Here is a 12141-nt window from a genome sequence, read left to right on the forward strand (position 1 = left end):
AACCCTAGCGTCACCGGACCTTAAATGTGTAGACCCTACGGGTTCGGGAGACATGCAGACATGACCGAGACGCCTCTCCGGCCAATAACCAAGAGCTGGATCTGGATACCCATGTTGGCTCCCACATGCTCCTCGATGATCTCATCGGATGAACCACGATGTCGAGGACTTAATCAGTCCCGTATTCAATTCCCTTTGTCAATCGGTACGTTACTTGCCCAAGACTCGATTGTCGGTATCCCAATACCTTGTTCAATCTCGTTACCGGCAAGTCACTTTACTCGTACCGTAATGCATGATACCATGACCAACCCCTTGGTCACATTGAGCTCATTATGATGATGCATTACCGAGTGGGCCCAAGAGATACCTCTCCGTCATACGGAGTGACAAATCCCAGTCTCGGTTCGTGCCAACCCAACAGACACTTTCGGAGATACCCGTAGTGTACCTTTATAGCCACCCAGTTACGTTGTGACGTTTGGCACACCCAAAGCACTCATACGGTATCCGGGAGTTGCACAACCTAATGGTCTAAGGAAATGATACTTGACATTGCAAAAGCTGTAGCAAACGAACTACACGATCTTTATGCTATGCTTAGGTTTGGGTCTTGTCCATCACATCATTCTCCTAATGATGTGACCCCGTTATCAATGACATCCCTATGTCCATAGCCAGGAAACCATGACTATCTGTTGATCAACGAGCTAGTCAACTAGAGGCTCACTAGGGACACATTGTGGTCTATGTATTCACACATGTATTACGATTTCCGGACAATACAATTATAACATGAACAATAGACAATTATCATGAACAAGGAAATATAATAATCTTTTATTATTGCCTCTAGGGCATATTTCCAACAGTCTCCCACTTGCACTAGAGACAATAGTCTAGTTACATTGTGATGAATCGAACACCCATGGAATTTTGGTGTTGATCATGTTTTGCTCTAGGGAGAGGTTTAGTCAACGGATCTGCCACATTCAGGTCCGTATGTACTTTACAAATCTCTATGTCTCCATTTTGAACACTTTCACGAATGGAGTTGAAGCGACGCTTGATATGCCTGGTCTTCCTGTGAAACCTGGGCTCCTTCGCAAGGGCAATAGCTCCAGTGTTGTCACAGAAGAGATTCATCGGGTCCGACGCATTGGGTATGACTCCTAGGTCAGTAATGAATTCCTTCATCCAGATTGCTTCTTGTGCTGCCTCCGAGGCTGCCATATATTCCGCTTCACATGTAGATCCCGCCACGATGCTTTGCTTGCAATTACACCAGCTTACTGCCCCACCATTCAAAATATACACGTATCCGGTTTGTGACTTAGAGTCATCCAGATCTGTGTCGAAGCTAGCATCGACGTAACCCTTTACGACAAGCTCTTCGGCACCTCCATAAACGAGAAACATATCCTTGGTCCTCTTCAGGTACTTCAGGATGTTTTTGACCGCTGTCCAGTGTTCCTTGCCGGGATTACTTTGGTACCTACCTACCAAACTTATGGCAAGGTTTACATCAGGTCTGGTACACAGCATGGCATACATAATAGACCCTATGGCTGAGGCATAGGGGATGACACTCATCTCTTCTATATCTTCTGCCGTGGTCGGGCATTGAGCCGTGCTCAATCGTACACCTTGCAATACAGGCAAGAACCCCTTCTTGGACTGATCCATATTGAACTTCTTCAATATCTTGTCAAGGTACGTACTTTGTGAAAGACCGATGAGGCGTCTCGATCTATCTCTATAGATCTTGATGCCTAATATATAAGCAGCTTCTCCAAGGTCCTTCATTGAAAAACTCTTATTCAAGTAGGCCTTAACGCTGTCCAAAAGTTCTATATCATTTCCCATCAAAAGTATGTCATCTACATATAATATGAGAAATGCTACAGAGCTCCCACTCACTTTCTTATAAACGCAGGCTTCTCCGTAAGTCTGCATAAACCCAAACGCCTTGATCATCTCATCAAAGCGAATGTTCCAACTCCGAGATGCTTGCACCAGCCCATAAATGGATCGTTGGAGCTTGCATACCTTGTTAGAATTCTTAGGGTCGACAAAACCTTCCGGCTGCATCATATACAGTTCTTCCTTAAGATAGCCGTTAAGGAATGCCGTTTTGACGTCCATTTGCCATATCTCATAATCATAGTATGCGGCAATTGCTAAAATGATTCGGACGGACTTCAGCTTCGCTACGGGAGAGAAAGTCTCATCGTAGTCAACCCCTTGAACTTGCCGATAACCCTTAGCGACAAGTCGAGCTTTATAGATGGTGACATTACCATCCGCGTCCGTCTTCTTCTTAAAGATCCATTTATTTTCTATCGCTCGCCGATCATCGGGCAAGTCTGTCAAAGTCCATACTTTGTTTTCATACATGGATCCTATCTCGGACTGCATGGCCTCCAGCTATTTGTTGGAATCCGGGCCCGCCATCGCTTCTTCATAGTTCGAAGGTTCACCGTTGTCTAACAACATGATTTCCAGGACAGGGTTGCCGTACCACTCTGGTGCGGAACGTGTCCTTGTGGACCTACGAAGTTCAGTAGGAGCTTGGTCTGAAGTATCTTGATCATCATCATTAACCTCCTCTCTAAGTGGTGCAGGCACCATAGGAACATTTTCCTGAGCTGCGCTACTTTCCGTTTCAAGAGGCAGTACTTCATCAAGCTCCACTTTCGTCCCACTTACTTCTTTCGAGAGAAACTCTTTCTCTAGAAAGGATCCATTCCTGGCAACAAAGATCTTCCCTTCGGATCTGAGGTAGAAGGTATACCCAATGGTTTCCTTAGGGTATCCTATGAAGACGCATTTTTCCGACTTGGGTTCGAGCTTTTCAGGTTGAAGTTTCTTGACATAAGCATCGCATCCCGAAACTTTTAGAAATGACAGCTTAGGTTTCTTCCCAAACCATAATTCATACGGTGTCGTCTCAATGGATTTAGACGGTGCCCTATTTAAAGTGAATGCGGCTGTCTCTAGAGCGTATCCCCAAAATGATAGCGGTAAATCAGTAAGAGACATCATAGATCGCACCATATCCAATAGAGTGCGATTACGACGTTCGGACACACCATTACGTTGAGGTGTTCCAGGCGGCGTGAGTTGTGAAACGATTCCACATTTCCTTAAGTGTGTGCCAAATTCGTGACTTAAATATTCTACTCCACGATCTGATCGTAAGAACTTTATTTTTCGGTCACGTTGATTCTCTACCTCATTCTGTAATTCCTTGAACTTTTCAAAGGTCTCAGACTTGTGTTTCATTAAGTAGACATACCCATATCTACTCAAGTCATCAGTGAGAGTGAGAACATGACGATATCCTCCGCGAGCCTCAACACTCATTGGACCGCACACATCAGTATGTATGATTTCCAATAAGTTGGTTGCTCGCTCCATTGTTCCGGAGAACGGAGTCTTGGTCATTTTGCCCATAAGGCATGGCTCGCATGTGTCAAATGATTCATAATCGAGAGACTCTAAAAGTCCATCAGCATGGAGCTTCTTCATGCGCTTGACACCAATGTGACCAAGGCGGTAGTGCCACAAGTATGTGGGACTATCGTTATCAACTTTAATTCTTTTGGTATTCACATTATGAATATGTGTATTATCACGCACGAGATTCATTGGGAACAAACGATTGACCATCGGAGCATGACCATAAAACCTATCACTCATATAAATAGAACAACCATTATTCTCGGATTTAAATGAGTAGCCATCTCGAATTAAATGAGATCCAGATACAATGTTCATGCTCAAACATGGCACTAAATAACAATTATTGAGGTTTAAAACTAATCCCGTAGGTAAATGGAGAGGTAGCGTGCCGACGGCGATCACATCGACCTTGGAACCATTCCCGACGCGCATCGTCACCTCGTCCTTCGTCAGTCTCCGCTTATTCCGCAGCTCCTGCTTTGATTTACAAATATGAGCAACAGCACCGGTATCAAATACCCAGGAGCTACTACGAGCACTTGTAAGGTACACATCAATTACATGTATATCACATATACCTTTAGTGTTGCCGGCCTTCTTGTCCGCTAAGTATTTGGGGCAGTTCCGCTTCCAGTGACCCTTCCCTTTGCAATAAAAGCACTCAGTCTCAGGCTTGGGTCCATACTTTGACTTCTTCCCGGCAACTTGGTTACCGGGCGCGGCAACATCCTTGCCGTCTTTCTTGAAGTTCTTCTTGCCCTTGCCCTTCTTGAACTTGGTGGTTTTATTGACCATCAACACTTGATGTTCCTTTTTGATCTCCACCTTCGCTGATTTCAGCATTGAATATACCTCGGGAATGGTCTTTTCCATCCCCTGCATATTGAAGTTCATCACAAAGCTCTTGTAGCTTGGTGGAAGCGACTGAAGGATTCTGTCAATGACCGCGTCATCCGGGAGATTAACTCCCAGCTGAGTCAAGCGGTTGTGCAACCCAGACATCTTGAGTATGTGTTCACTGACAGAGCTATTTTCCTCCATCTTACAACTAAAGAACTTGTCAGAGACTTCATATCTCTCGACCCGGGCATGAGCTTGGAAAACCATTTTCAGCTCCTCGAACATCTCATATGCTCCGCATTGCTCAAAACGCTTTTGGAGCCCCGGTTCTAAGCTGTAAAGCATGCCGCACTGAACGAGGGAGTAATCATCAGCACGTGACTGATAGGCGTTCATAACGTCTTGGTTTGCTGGGAATGGTGCTTCACCTAGCGGTGCTTCTAGGACATAATCTTTCTTGGCAGCTATGAGAATGATCCTCAGGTTCTGGATCCAGTCCGTATAGTTGCTGCCATCATCTTTCAGCTTGGTTTTCTCTAGGAACGCGTTGAAGTTGAGGGCAACATTGGTGTGGGCCATTTGATCTACAAGACATATTGTAAAGATTTTAGACTAAGTTCATGATAATTAAGTTCATCTAATCAAATTATTAATGAACTCCCACTCAGATTAGACATCCCTCTAGTCATCTAAGTGAAACATGATCCGACTCGACTAGGCCGTGTCCGATCATCACGTGAGACGGACTAGTCATCATCGGTGAACATCTCCATGTTGATCGTATCTTCTATATGACTCATGCTTGACCTTTCGGTCCTCCGTGTTCCGAGGCCATGTCTGTACATGCTAGGCTCGTCAAGATAACCTAAGTGTTTTGCATGTGTAAATCTGTCTTACACCCGTTGTATGTGAACGTTGGAATCTATCACACCCGATCATCACGTGGTGCTTCGAAACAACGAACTGTCGCAATGGTGCACAGTTAGGGGGAACACTTTCTTGAAATTATTATGAGGGATCATCTTATTTACTACCGTCGTTCTATGTAAACAAGATGCAAAACATGATAAACATCACATGCAATCAAATAATAATAGTGACATGATATGGCCAATATCATATAGCTCCTTTGATCTCCATCTTGGGGCTCCATGATCGTCTTGTCACCGGCATGACACCATGATCTCCATCATCATGATCTCCATCATCGTGTCTCCATGAAGTTGCACGCCAACTATTACTTCTACTACTATGGCTAACACGTTTAGCAATAAAGTAAAGTAATTTACATGGCGTTTCCATTGACACGCAGGTCATAAAAGAATAATGACAACTCCTATGGCTCCTGCCAGTTGTCATACTCATCGACATGCAAGTCGTGATTCCTATTACATGAACATGATCTCATACATCACATATATATCATTCATCATTCATCACAACTTTGGCCATATCATATCACAAAGCACTTGCTGCAAAAACAAGTTAGACGTCCTCTAATTGTTGTTGCAAATTTTACGTGGCTGAAATAGGGTTCTAGCAAGAACGTTTTCTTACCTACGTAAAAGCCAAACGTGATTTGTCAACTTCTATTTACCCTTCATAAGGACCCTTTTTGTCGAATCCGCTCCAACTAAAGTGGGAGAGACAGACACCCGCCAGCCACCTTATGCAACTAGTGCATGTCAGTCGGTGGAACCGGTCTCACGTAAGCGTACGTGTAAGGTTGGTCCGGGCCGCTTCATCCCACAATACCCCTGAAGCAAAATAAGACTAGTAACGGCAAGCAAGTTGACAACATCTACGCCCACAACAATTGTGTTCTACTCGTGCAAAGAGAACTGCGCATAGACCTAGCTCATGATGCCACTGTTGGGGAACGTTGCAGAAAACAAAAATTTTCCTACGGTTTCACCAAGATCCATCTATGAGTTCATCTAGCAACGAGTATTCAGATTGCATCTACATACATTTGTAGATCGCGAGCGGAAGCGTTCACTAGAACGTGGATGATGGAGTCGTACTCGCCGTGATCGAAATCACCGATGACCAAGCGCCGAACGGACGGCACCTCTGTGTTCAACACATGTACGGAGCGGATGACATCTCCTCCTTCTTGATCCAGCAAGGGGGAAGGAGAGGTTGATGAAGATCCAACAGCACGACGGTGTGGTGGTGGATGCAGTTGTCACCGCAGCAGGGCTTCGCCGAGCGTCTGCGCGAGAGGGAGAGGGAGGCGCCAAGATGCAAGGGTGCGGCTGCCCCCTCCCTCCCCCCTTTATATAGCCCCCCTGGGGGGCGCCGGCCCTTGGAGATCCAATCTCCCAAGGGGGGCGGCGGCCAAGGGGGGTGGAGTACCCCCCAAGGCAAGTGGGGCGCCCCCCCACCCTAGGGTTTCAACCCTAGGCGCAAGGGGGTGGGCCAAGGGGGGCGCACCAGCCCACTATGGGCTGGTTCCCCCTCCCACTTCAGCCCATGGGGCCCTCCGGGATGGGTGGCCCCACCCGGTGGACCCCCGGGACCCATCCGGTGGTCCCGGTACAATATCGGTGACCCCGAAACTTTCCCGTTGGCCGAAACAACACTTCTATATATAATTCTTTACCTCCGGACCATTCCGGAACTCCTCATGACGTCCGGGATCTCATCCGGGACTCCGAACAACTTTCGGATTACTGCATATTCATATCTTTACAACCCTAGCGTCACCGGACCTTAAGTGTGTAGACCCTACGGGTTCGGGAGACATGCAAACATGACCGAGACGCCTCTCCGGCCAATAACCAACAGCTGGATCTGGATACCCATGTTGGCTCCCACATGCTCCTCGATGATCTCATCGGATGAATCACGATGTCGAGGACTTAATCAATCCCGTATTCAATTCCCTTTGTCAATCGGTACGTTACTTGCCCGAGACTCGATCGTCGGTATCCCAATACCTTGTTCAATCTCGTTATCGGCAAGTCACTTTACTCGTACCGTAATGCATGATCCCGTGACCAACCCCTTGGTCACATTGAGCTCATTATGATGATGCATTACCGAGTGGGCCCAAGAGATACCTCTCCGTCATACGGAGTGACAAATCCCAGTCTCGGTTCGTGCCAACCCAACAGACACTTTCGGAGATACCCGTAGTGTACCTTTATAGCCACCCAGTTACGTTGTGACGTTTGGCACACCCAAAGCACTCATACGGTATCCGGGAGTTGCACAACCTCATGGTCTAAGGAAATGATAATTGACATTGCAAAAGCTCTAGCAAACGAACTACACGATCTTTATGCTATGCTTAGGTTTGGGTCTTGTCCATCACATCATTCTCCTAATGATGTGACCCCGTTATCAATGACATCCCTATGTCCATAGCAAGGAAACCATGACTATCTGTTGATCAACGAGCTAGTCAACTAGAGGCTCACTTGGGACACATTGTGGTCTATGTATTCACACATGTATTACGATTTCCGGACAATACAATTATAGCATGAACAATAGACAATTATCATGAACAAGGAAATATAATAATCTTTTATTATTGCCTCTAGGGCATATTTCCAACAGTCGAGGTGTTGCTGTGGATGACGTCGTCGGGGAAGAGGCTCCGGCTGGGTGGCGGACGGAGCAGGGTGTGGGGTTTCCTCGCGGGTTTTCATGGCCTCGGTGTACGAATGGGTGGGCGGATGGGACGGCAGTGGGGAACCATGTCTTAGAGACACGCTTGTCCGAAATGTGGGTTAAGTTACGAAAGTACCCCCACCGATTTGAGGCGGTTCTTTCGGTTCAGGGGTACCACGGGCATTTCGCGTGTCGGGATTTCACAGGAGGTGGGAGTTTTCGCGCGCGTTGTAATTTCGGAATAGCAAGGCGCGGGTTGAGATGGAGGGAGTTGTCAGAGCACAACGAGACAAAGATATATCTTAAATATTTCGGGCTAACAAGGCGCGGGTTGAAGAGGCGGGAGTTTCGCAGCACGATAGACAGAGACGCTAGCTTGAATTTTCTGCATAACAAGGAGCGGCTTGAAATTTCGGAAGAACAAGCTTAACGTGTACCAAAAAAAAGACAATTTGCACCTCAACACGCACAACACACACACACAAACACCATTTAGACTAGAGTAAGGTACACGTGCATTGCACGCATGAGATTTGGCAACCAAATTATGAATAAATACCACATTATAGCATGCAAGATTTGAGTCATATATGCATGATGTAGATGTTCGTTTAATTCTTATTGTTCATTTCATTCAAAATCATCTAGTTTTTATAAGAAAGCTAATATATTTTAAGATTCATGGAATTGTGCGTCGTAAGACATAAAGTAAAAAACAAATAATGGCAAATCATGTAGAAAAACATTTGGGCAATTCTGATACGGAAGATTCTAGAACAAATAAGAAGTGCTTGTGTTTTGATGTTTGTGCATTATGCTTAAGTTCAACCATGGAGTCTTCTAGATTATACATGTGGCGAAATCTGGTGGAATCTAGATGATATGCAACGGCCAGTAGTGCTCAAATTTGCCATCTTTTGACCATCGGATTCGCCTCATCCAACGACCATCTTTCAAAGTTAAAGTTACCCGCACACAATATAAAAAAATATAAAATATAATATATATAGGGGTATAGATATAGATATGTGATGCAAAGCCGCCCATCATCTCCAATTTGAATAGTGTGTCCATGCACGGATGCGACGTGGCCAAATGATGTCTGCCATCGGTATCTCAAATTCAAATCAGTCTGACCTTGTTCAATGTGTATACATTACAACATGCTCGTTTCCAAACCACACCGCGCAGATCTCTGTTATATTCATGCATGCATGGGTTTCAAACATTAGGATCTCTTATTCAAATATTTGAATTCAACTTTACATTGATTATGACCTCACCTATTCAGCTATTCTTTTACACCCACACAGTAGTCTTCTCTTTATAATTGTACCACTAACTTTCTCTCGTGCATGCATGCACACACACTACCAGTCGGCATTATCCATCGCACGCATGCAATCTTTTTCTTCAGGTCGGTCTCCCATGAAGGCACACACCAACACACATCCCCCTCTCCATCATATCGGGCATTCTTTATCTCTCACGCGTGCATGCGCAACGATCGATGTTCCTCTATGTATGTGTGTATATAGCTAGGTCTTTCATAGTTTTCCACACAAACCGATCAATCGATATATCCAGTGAGGTCTCACCCTCTTTCCCACGTCCACATCGATCAATCTATACCTCTCTATATAGGATTAACATATATAGCTAATACACCCACATTAATTATATATCCAACGTCCCCCTCTCATCATCCATGCCTTCCGCTTCATCTCTCAGACGCGTGCACAATGGCGAAGACAGGGGGAAGTAAGGGCCCTGCCCCCCTCCCCCTAACATCACTATATATCGAGGCTAATATGAATGTGATCATTAGACAATTGCTACTAAAAATGGTTTAAGTTCATGAATTGACCCTCCTCGTAAAGGATTAGCAATGCTTGGCCCCCTCGCTCATTTATTTTTCATGGCTCCGCCACTGCGTGCAACAGCGCACGTGTTCGCCCCCTCTCTCTAAATATCGATCTCGCACTTGTGCATTCCTTCATAGTCTCCCTCCACTCAGCCCCTCGCACCATCTTCTAGCCCCCCACCGGATTTTGCCAGATGTGCAATCTAGCAGACTCCATGGTTGAACTTAAGCATAATGCACAAACCTCAAAACAACAGTGGTTCTCTTTTGTTCTAGAATCTTCCGTACCATAACTGCCCAAACTTTTTTTCTAGTTGAATTGCCATTATTTGTTTTTACTTTATGCTTTACAACGCACAATTCCATGAATCATAAAATAGATTAAGGGCTTCTTTGATTCAAAGGATTCTAATCATTAGGAATTTTTCCTATCTTGGTTGTTTGATTCATAGGATTGTAAACCATAGGAATTTTTCCATATGATTCATTTGCACTAGATTTCATAGGAAACATCCCATCCACTCAAACCTCTTTGAAAGAATTCTGTGTTTTTTTCTATGCACAATCGAACACTCGTACAATCCTGTAGGATTCAAGACGACATTCCACTATAATCCCATGTTTTTCCTATTCCCGCGTTCTTAGCTTTTTTATAAAAACTAATTGATTTTGAATGAGATGAACTATAAGAATTAAACGAAGGGCTACATCAGGCATATATGACTCAGAGCTTACATGCTATAGTGTGGTATTTATTCATAATTTGGTTGCAAAATCTGATGCGTGCAATGCACGTGTACCTTACTAGTACTTCGAGTATGTGCAAAACATGTAAATTAGAATACCAATGGCACGCTACACAGTGTCTCTCTTATAGTTCATGAAGCCATGTGGAACATGTGGAGGCGTTTTCGCGACCTCCTTGCATGGATTGATCACAGTGACGTGCTGCTGGTTCCAGAAGAATGTACTCGTCCTCCCTGAGCCATACTAGCGGTACATGCACGAAGTGAAGATGTGCACGCACGCACTCATTCCCTCGCACGCACACGCGGGTACACGGGCACACGCAATTTTGTACCAAGATCCACCCCATGTGATAATTTGACGCATGTAAAGTCGTTTACTTCATTGATGGTCAATTAATACAGCGCATGCAAATTGAGTGGACGTGAGGGCGGAAGAAAGACATTATTACTCCACTGCATGCGTGCGAGTAGTTAAATCGTGGGTTGCTAGTAGTACTTCCATTGGTCTCCTTCGTATTTTGTGCCAATTTTTGATAGTAACATAATATTTACTCATTTGAGCAGTGTAGTACTTGAAATTTATGTTCCGCTAAACTCATCGGGAGCCGTTTCGGGCCTCGAAACCAAAACCATCAGTTAATCTTTACCTTGTTCCCATCACATTCGAAAGCCTGCTCACACCTACTAGTACGTACCAAACTTGAACGTGTTCCCACTATGCAGGTATTATTACTAGTGTTAGTACTTAGGTTATAAAAAGGGGAACTACCTAACCGAAAATTACTCTACCTTTCCTCCTCATAAGTGCTTCTTCTTCGTCCGTCATTGCCATGGCCGGTGAGCAGAGCTCTAGGTCGAGAACTACTCGTAACAAGGGAGCGGCAACCAAGGCTGCGGAAAAAAAAGAGGGCTCGCTGCCACGCAGAGACCTCAAAAGATCTCTCACGGGCAGGTGATGGCTCCCAGGAGCGCCCTAGCCGCGGAGGCGAACATGCCGAGCCGGCAGAGCTGGAGTCGTTATCCCTCGACGGCATGCCCGATCAGCTCAATAAGCAGAAGGAGTTCATCCAAGGCTTGATGGAGTTGCTGAAGGAGAGTCTCGACGACATGCCCGCTGAGCTCAATCAGCAGGGGGAGTTGACCGCCGGCTTGGTGATGCTGCTGAAGAAGAGCATTGCCTCGGAGAAGAAGGCGACCGGCGAAATCCTGCGACTTCGGGAGGACAATGCGAAGCTCTGCCACGAGATCAACCTGTTGAAGGAGAAGAACGCCGGCTGGAAGAAGCTGCATGAGAATAGTAGTTCCTCGATGAAGATGCTGCAGGCCCTCGTCATGGAACAGAAGGAAGAGTTGGCGAAGCTCCGCATCGAGCACCCGGCTGCTGTCAAGGTACGTAATATGGCCATGGAACAGATGACGAAGGCTCGCGTCGAGAAATGCCGCGTCATGGACACAATGATGAAGATGGTGGAGGAGACGCACAAGGAGATGGAGGTCGTGGAGGCGATGAAGAAGCAGTTACGACTCCGCGACGAATTAGATCACTTGGGGTGATAATCTTCCTTCTTCTTTTGCTCCTGTGTTTCATCTTTTGCTTCGGGT

The sequence above is a fragment of the Triticum urartu genome, chromosome 7A (assembly GCF_056163025.1).
Source record: "Triticum urartu cultivar PI428250 chromosome 7A, HENAU_Tu73, whole genome shotgun sequence".
Taxonomy (NCBI): Eukaryota; Viridiplantae; Streptophyta; class Magnoliopsida; order Poales; family Poaceae; genus Triticum; species Triticum urartu.